General features: G+C 40.6%; 1 long non-coding RNA gene across 1 annotated transcript; it reads left to right on the forward strand.

The window, feature by feature from the left end:
* The first annotated feature begins 386 nt into the window (after positions 1 to 386).
* LOC119572856 lies at positions 387 to 1,368 on the forward strand. Its single transcript, XR_005228740.1, has 3 exons — positions 387 to 508; positions 918 to 973; positions 1,160 to 1,368. It is a non-coding gene; the product is annotated as an uncharacterized LOC119572856 (long non-coding RNA).
* Positions 1,369 to 6,348: the final 4,980 nt, after the last annotated feature.

A 6,348-nucleotide genomic window follows, 5' to 3' on the forward strand; every position in this document is an offset into this window, starting at 1 on the left:
ATTTAAGAAAAACCCAATTTGTTTAAAAAACTTGAATTTTGTCAGTTCCATTGACATATTTTGGGGTTTTTGGGGGCCCAAATTTTAAGAAAAAGGGGGCAAGGTTTTAAAGGGTTTAAAAAACCCAAAAAAAAGAAAAAAAAACAGCAACAAAACGAAAAAATTTATACTAAATTTTTTAAAAGGGAAAAAAAGGGGAAAACAATTAAGGAAAGGGGGAAAAGGGGAATAAAAGTTAGAAAGGGAAATAAAATATAAAAATAAAACTTATATCCTTTTTTTTATAAAAAAAGAAAAAGAAAAAATCCTCAAAAAAAATTCAAAAAAAAAAAAAAAAAACCCCCTAAACCCTGGGTATCCTGTGCGGTTTTCTCCAAACCCACATATTAGAAGAAAGTTGCCCAAAAGGTCCCACCCTTTTTCATCACCCAAGCCAACAGTACCATCCAAAAAGAAAAGTCCAGATGTGGAGAAAACACCAAAAACAGATGTTAAAAGACAGTCAAGTGTGAGTAATGTGTAATTCTTTGGAGGAAAAAGGTCTTTGTATGTTATTTCATGTATTTTGAAACAAAAAATCAAAAACATATTTTTTTAAACAGTTTTTTTTAAAAAAATTTTCATGGGGATAACTATCAGTTGAATGTCTTTCTACAGCAGATTTTATTGTTTCATTAAGGGTGGATATGAGCAAGAATGAAATAATGTTTATCATTATTAAATATAATAATACATTGACTCAATTTTGATGTTGATCTTTTATTTTACATTTAGTCTCTTGTTAGTAATGCAGTATAACAAGCAGGACATTATTTTGTTGTATTTTGCATCCTCAGCAACTCAGTGGATCTAGTAAGTAACCACTGAAACCCCTCCTTTCCAAATGAACTAATTTATATATTTCATGAAATTTACAGGGTGGCCCAAGCCAGGCTTCTAGTTCAACACCAGTCACCCCAAGGTCAGCTGGGAGGTGGGTTCAGGCAGAATAATGTTTTATATATATGTGTGTGTGTGTGTAGATAGATTTCATATATATCCCATTAGAACTAATTTTAGTTAGTATATAGATATATCCACACAAACACACACACCCATTTTATATAACACCACACAATATTGCACTGCAAAAATTCTAGAATGCATATTTTATTTGCAGATATGAGCTGAGAAATGTAACACCAGCCAGTTATTCAGCCGTAAGAAGGCGTACATCAGTGTTTACGCCAGGACGGGCCACTTTAAAAACTCCTTCCAGAACGCCTTTTAGAACACCCAAAATAAAATCATTTGGCGTTAAACCTCCACCTGATATTTCTCAAGCTTCTAGATTACATAAGGAAGACGCTGCATTATGGAAGGATCAGTTAAAATGTAAGTATAGTTGTTAATTTTACTAATGAAATACACTGTCAGTGTCTAATATTTAACTTACCTTTTATGTTAGATATTGTAAATTTTTTATTCCTAGGGTTGAAGCTATTTTATTTCCATTTCTTACTCTGTGAATAAAACCTGTTTTCTCTGAAATATATTGTGAATTTTTTCCCTTTTCATATCTTTTTCTTTTCTTTGTTATATGTATATTTTGTTGCTCAGTAAATGTGTAAATTTAAATTCTTGCCAGAGCATAAAGGTTTAAATTGGATTCTTATGTAGTTTAAATTTATGTATGTACATATTGTATGTTTATTATATATATATATATAATTATATATTATATATATAATTATATATATAATATAATTATATAATATTTATATACATTATATGGAGTGTGTGTGTTGTTGTTTGTGTGTTGGATATTTGTAGTGTCTGTAAAAAGGTATGAATGAAATAAATTCTTCACAATCAGAGATGTATTTGCCCGGGTTTAAATTGTGTGAGTTAGTGGGGTTTTGTATGTATTATTTTAATGTTGTTGTATACCTGCGTGCGTGCGTGTTTATGTAGTATTTTGTATATTGTTTTATGTGGATGTCTTTGTTTTTGTATGAGTGTGTTTTGTGTGTTGTTGTATGTAGTATTATATGTTTGTGTGTATAACTTGTCGTGTTGTGTTGTGTGTGTAGTATGCATGTGCGTGCATGTGTGTGTGTGTGTGGTGTGTGTTCATGTAGTATTGTGTGGTGTGTATATATATATATATTTTAAATATATATATATATATATAAAATATATTTTATATATTATATATTATATAGTTGGTTAAAATAATAATATATATATATATATATAATATATATTTAATATATTATATATATATATATATTATATGTACATCACATACATATACAATATACAATATACTATGGGGGGGGAAAATGTGGGGTGCAGGATGGAAGGGAGTTATTTCGCCCCCCTGCCCCCGGCGGGCGCCACCCCACCATAAGCTTGGGGGGGAAAGCCCTCGGAACCCCACGGTGGGTAGGCGGTCCCCCAGCCTCCACCCCTTTTTTTGGGGCTGTGTTGGCGGGGGGGGCAGAGGTGGCGGCACCCCGGGGTGACCCCCCAGGCTTAACCTCAGGCGTGCTTTCCGGGTAGGCGCTTGGAACATCCGGTCCTTGCGGCAGGGAAACGGTTACCTCTGCTACGCGGAAAATTTAACGACTGGATTGAGGTGGCTGCCCTCTAAGGTGGAACCCGGTGGCACGATCTGTGGGGTTACACCACACTGGTCGGGGGGAGCGATGGTCACCACCTCCAGGGGATACCATAGCCTCTCCGTCCTTTAGCCCCGGGGTCGAGTGACACCGGTTGATGAGCTATCTGGCATTGAGACTGAAGCTCTTTTGGGTTCTTTTCTCTTTTTGCGTTACGCTCCTACCGAGTATATAAAACCGATGTAAAAGGCGTTTTTACGCCAAAATCGCATCTGTGGGAGACATTGCCCCCCGGGGAGACATTCGATTGTTCTGGGCGACTTCAAGCGGTATCCGCTGTGACCGAGCTGGCTACGAATTTGTCGGCCCCCATGGCTCGGGGGCTATCCCACAGCGAGAATCCTCCTTCTCCGGGACTTTGCTAGCCCCGAAAAAGAGGGTCTCTGCTCCTGGTACCACGCTCCAACCCCATCGCTGGACTTTTTACGCGATCGGTAATGTGGCCCAAAGGGGATCGACCACATTCTTGTCACACGCGATGGGGGATCCTCAACTGCAGGGTTTTAAACCGAGTGCTAGTTCTGTGGACCGACCATGGCTGCTTGTGGCTACCCCCGGGGCCCTTCAAAAATCCCCCCCTCCCTGGCCCCCTAAGGTGTTTTCACTTGGACAGACTAAGGGGGGAGATTTGCCCTGGGGTTTGCACGGGAGTCTCTGACCGATTCACAGAAACCGCAACTGACGGGCCCAGTTTCTCTGTGGAGTCCTTTAAGCGCGTAAAACTTGAGCAGCTCAGGAGTCCTTGGCGTACCCCCAAAGGACAAGGAATACCCTTTTCCCCGGAGACATTAAGGCCACTGAGCGTGCGCAAGGCTCGGGTGAATGGGAATCAAGTCTTTCGTCGTTCATGGGGCTAGGGCTCGGCACTGCTGGAAGGACAAGGAACAGTCTTCAGGGAAACTTGCTGAGGAGGTCGAAGGGCCCTTTTTGGGGAAAGACCTTTGCCCTGCCTACCAAACTCTGAAAAACTGAACCCCAACCCTCCCCACAGATTTCTGCAAAACCGATCAGCGGATGGGCGATCACTCAGATCAGTTGGGGTTCGGAAAGTTTTTGGGTGATATTTTGAAAATTTTTTCCAGGTGGACCCTCCAAAAGTTAGCTTGGGTTCAACGTGTCGCAGTGCCCGTGCCGGGTCCACCCTCGCGAGAACCTCCTCCCTAACAGAGGTTAGGCTGGGACCCAACTGAAGAGTGGAAAGCGCAGGCTATGTGATTCCCTGCGAAATACTAAAGGCTGGGGGGGAACCTTGGCTCGGGCCTGCAACGTCCTGACTGCCTTTGGCAGCCGGTACCATTCCCCTGACCTGCTGAGGCGTGGTATCCCTCTCTGGAAAGGGGAAAGGGTCATGAACTGTACAACTACCTGGCATTACACTCTCAGCATACCCGGCAAGGGTTTTCGCCCCCTTCTTCGAACATCCGCAACCCCCTACTGAGGCACCAGAGACCCGGGGCCTCGTTTACTCCTGGCAATTTCCCAATAGACCCTATACTAGCGCTTCGAGAATTGTGGGAAACCCCTCGTGGGTTGCTCGCAGCCACATCGACCTCAAAAGGCTTTTTACTCGGTGCATCGGGGAATCGCTATGGGAGATCCTACTCAGAGGAATTTTCCCACACAGATTTTGGCCTGATAGAACCTCATACTGTACTGAAAGTGCTGTAATTGGGGGGGGGGTAGTCAACTTCTTCCCCTTTTAATTTGGGTGGGGAAGGGTGTGTCCCTTTCCCCACACTTTTTAACATTGTATGGACTGGAAAAAGGGCAGAGCTACTGCCAAGTCATGCGGAGCAAAACTAGGCATTTAAGGCCCCGGCCTTGACTTTGCCACGATGTTGCCCTCCATCTGATCCTTGGATCCTTGTGGCGGCTCTTTTATGCATTTAGCAAAGAGGCGAAGCCCCCAGGCTGAGGTCTCCTGGAAAACCCGACCAAAATTCAGGACTTTGGGACTGTTGGGAACCCGTTCATCGTCCATCTTGCGGGGGAGGACGTTGAATCACGAAATTTTTACATCCTTTGGGACATATCCATATCTCTGGGTTGTCGACCGGAATCATAACGGGTTGGTCTGGCAAAGAGCCTGAAATCGATCACAAAAGCGTTTTGGAGATGTCTTTCCCATGCAGAAAGGGCCAAGCTGCGTGCTTCAAAGGGCCCTTTTCTTCCAGTTTTTCTCTTGGGAAACGAACCTGGACGCTATCCCGTGCCCTTTGGGGTCTCGCCTTGAGCCATTTTTAAAAAGTCCCCTTTGTCGGATCATGGGTACATTTTGGCAGGACCACGTGTCCCAACCCGGGTTACACCGTGAGACTGGGTGGGACCTGTTACTTGCATAATCCCGGGGTCGCCCAACCGGCTATATGGCCCTAGCTCGCCTCCCTATGGACGACCCCTGCCCTCAGGTTTTCTCTCTGCGAACAACCCCGGGGGGAGGAACCTGTGGGGGCGTCCCGGAGATCTGGCTTGGGGAGCTCCGGACCTGTCGCGGATTAGAGATGGGCCGTGTGCCTGCCCCGGAGACCCCGCCTCGAGGGGTCCCGTGGCGGAAGCGAAGGGGGGGGTCGGCCATGGCCCCCCGTCAGCGTTAGCCCTTTTGATGAGATGATATATAATAATTAAATTTATAATATATATATAAAAATTATAATATATAATTATATAATATATATTATAACACATACACTACTATACATATACATATACATATACATATACATTAACATATTCTACATATATTAATATATAAAATATATAGATATATTAAAATTGTATAATATATATATATATATAATATTTTGTGTGTGTGGTGTTCTTTGATTTCTATTTGTATAGTGTGTTGATATTGTATGTTGTTTATATAGTGTGTGTGTGTATACTGCATGCGTTCATGTGTGTGTGAGGTGTTGTGTGTGTGTGTGTTGTGTGTGTGTGTGTGTAGTGTATTGTAGTGTGTATGTTTTTGGGAAGTATGTATTTGTATGTATGTATGCATTATTATTGTGTATGTATGTAAATTTTTATGTGTGATGTATAATTTTTTGATTTTATATATTATATATTTTATATAATACACACACACACACACACCTATATATATATATAATATATATATATATAAGAGAGAGGGGAAAAGAGAGAGAAGAGAGAGAGAGAGAGATATTTTTTTTTTGTATGTTGTATAATAATATATTATATATATAATAATATATATAATTTTAAAATTAAAGAGAGAGAGAGAGAAAAGAGAGAGAGAGGTCACCACCCCCATATATTTTATATATATATGTTATATATAATATATATATTTTATATATATATATATATTATTATTATATAATATAAATTTTAATATATTTTTTTTTTTTTTAACGGGAGGGTTTATGTCGAGCCCCGGGGGCACAGCATGATACTTAATTTTAGTTTTTTCATGTTTTGATCTCTTGGGTGGGACTGGAGGGGCCCCCCGTTCCTTTCCCCAAAGTGCCGGTTTATATTTATAATATATATAATATATATTATATATATTATTATATAATATATACACTCACTCCAGGGTTAACCATTTTAAATCAAGATTTATATCAAATGATTTAATCATTGATTTAAATCTGAATTTGCTTCTGCCCAAATCAACATGGGAATTGAAGAAAAAATGTGAAAATAAACACAAAATTATACC

The sequence above is a fragment of the Penaeus monodon genome, chromosome 5 (assembly GCF_015228065.2).
Source record: "Penaeus monodon isolate SGIC_2016 chromosome 5, NSTDA_Pmon_1, whole genome shotgun sequence".
Lineage (NCBI taxonomy): Eukaryota > Metazoa > Arthropoda > Malacostraca > Decapoda > Penaeidae > Penaeus > Penaeus monodon.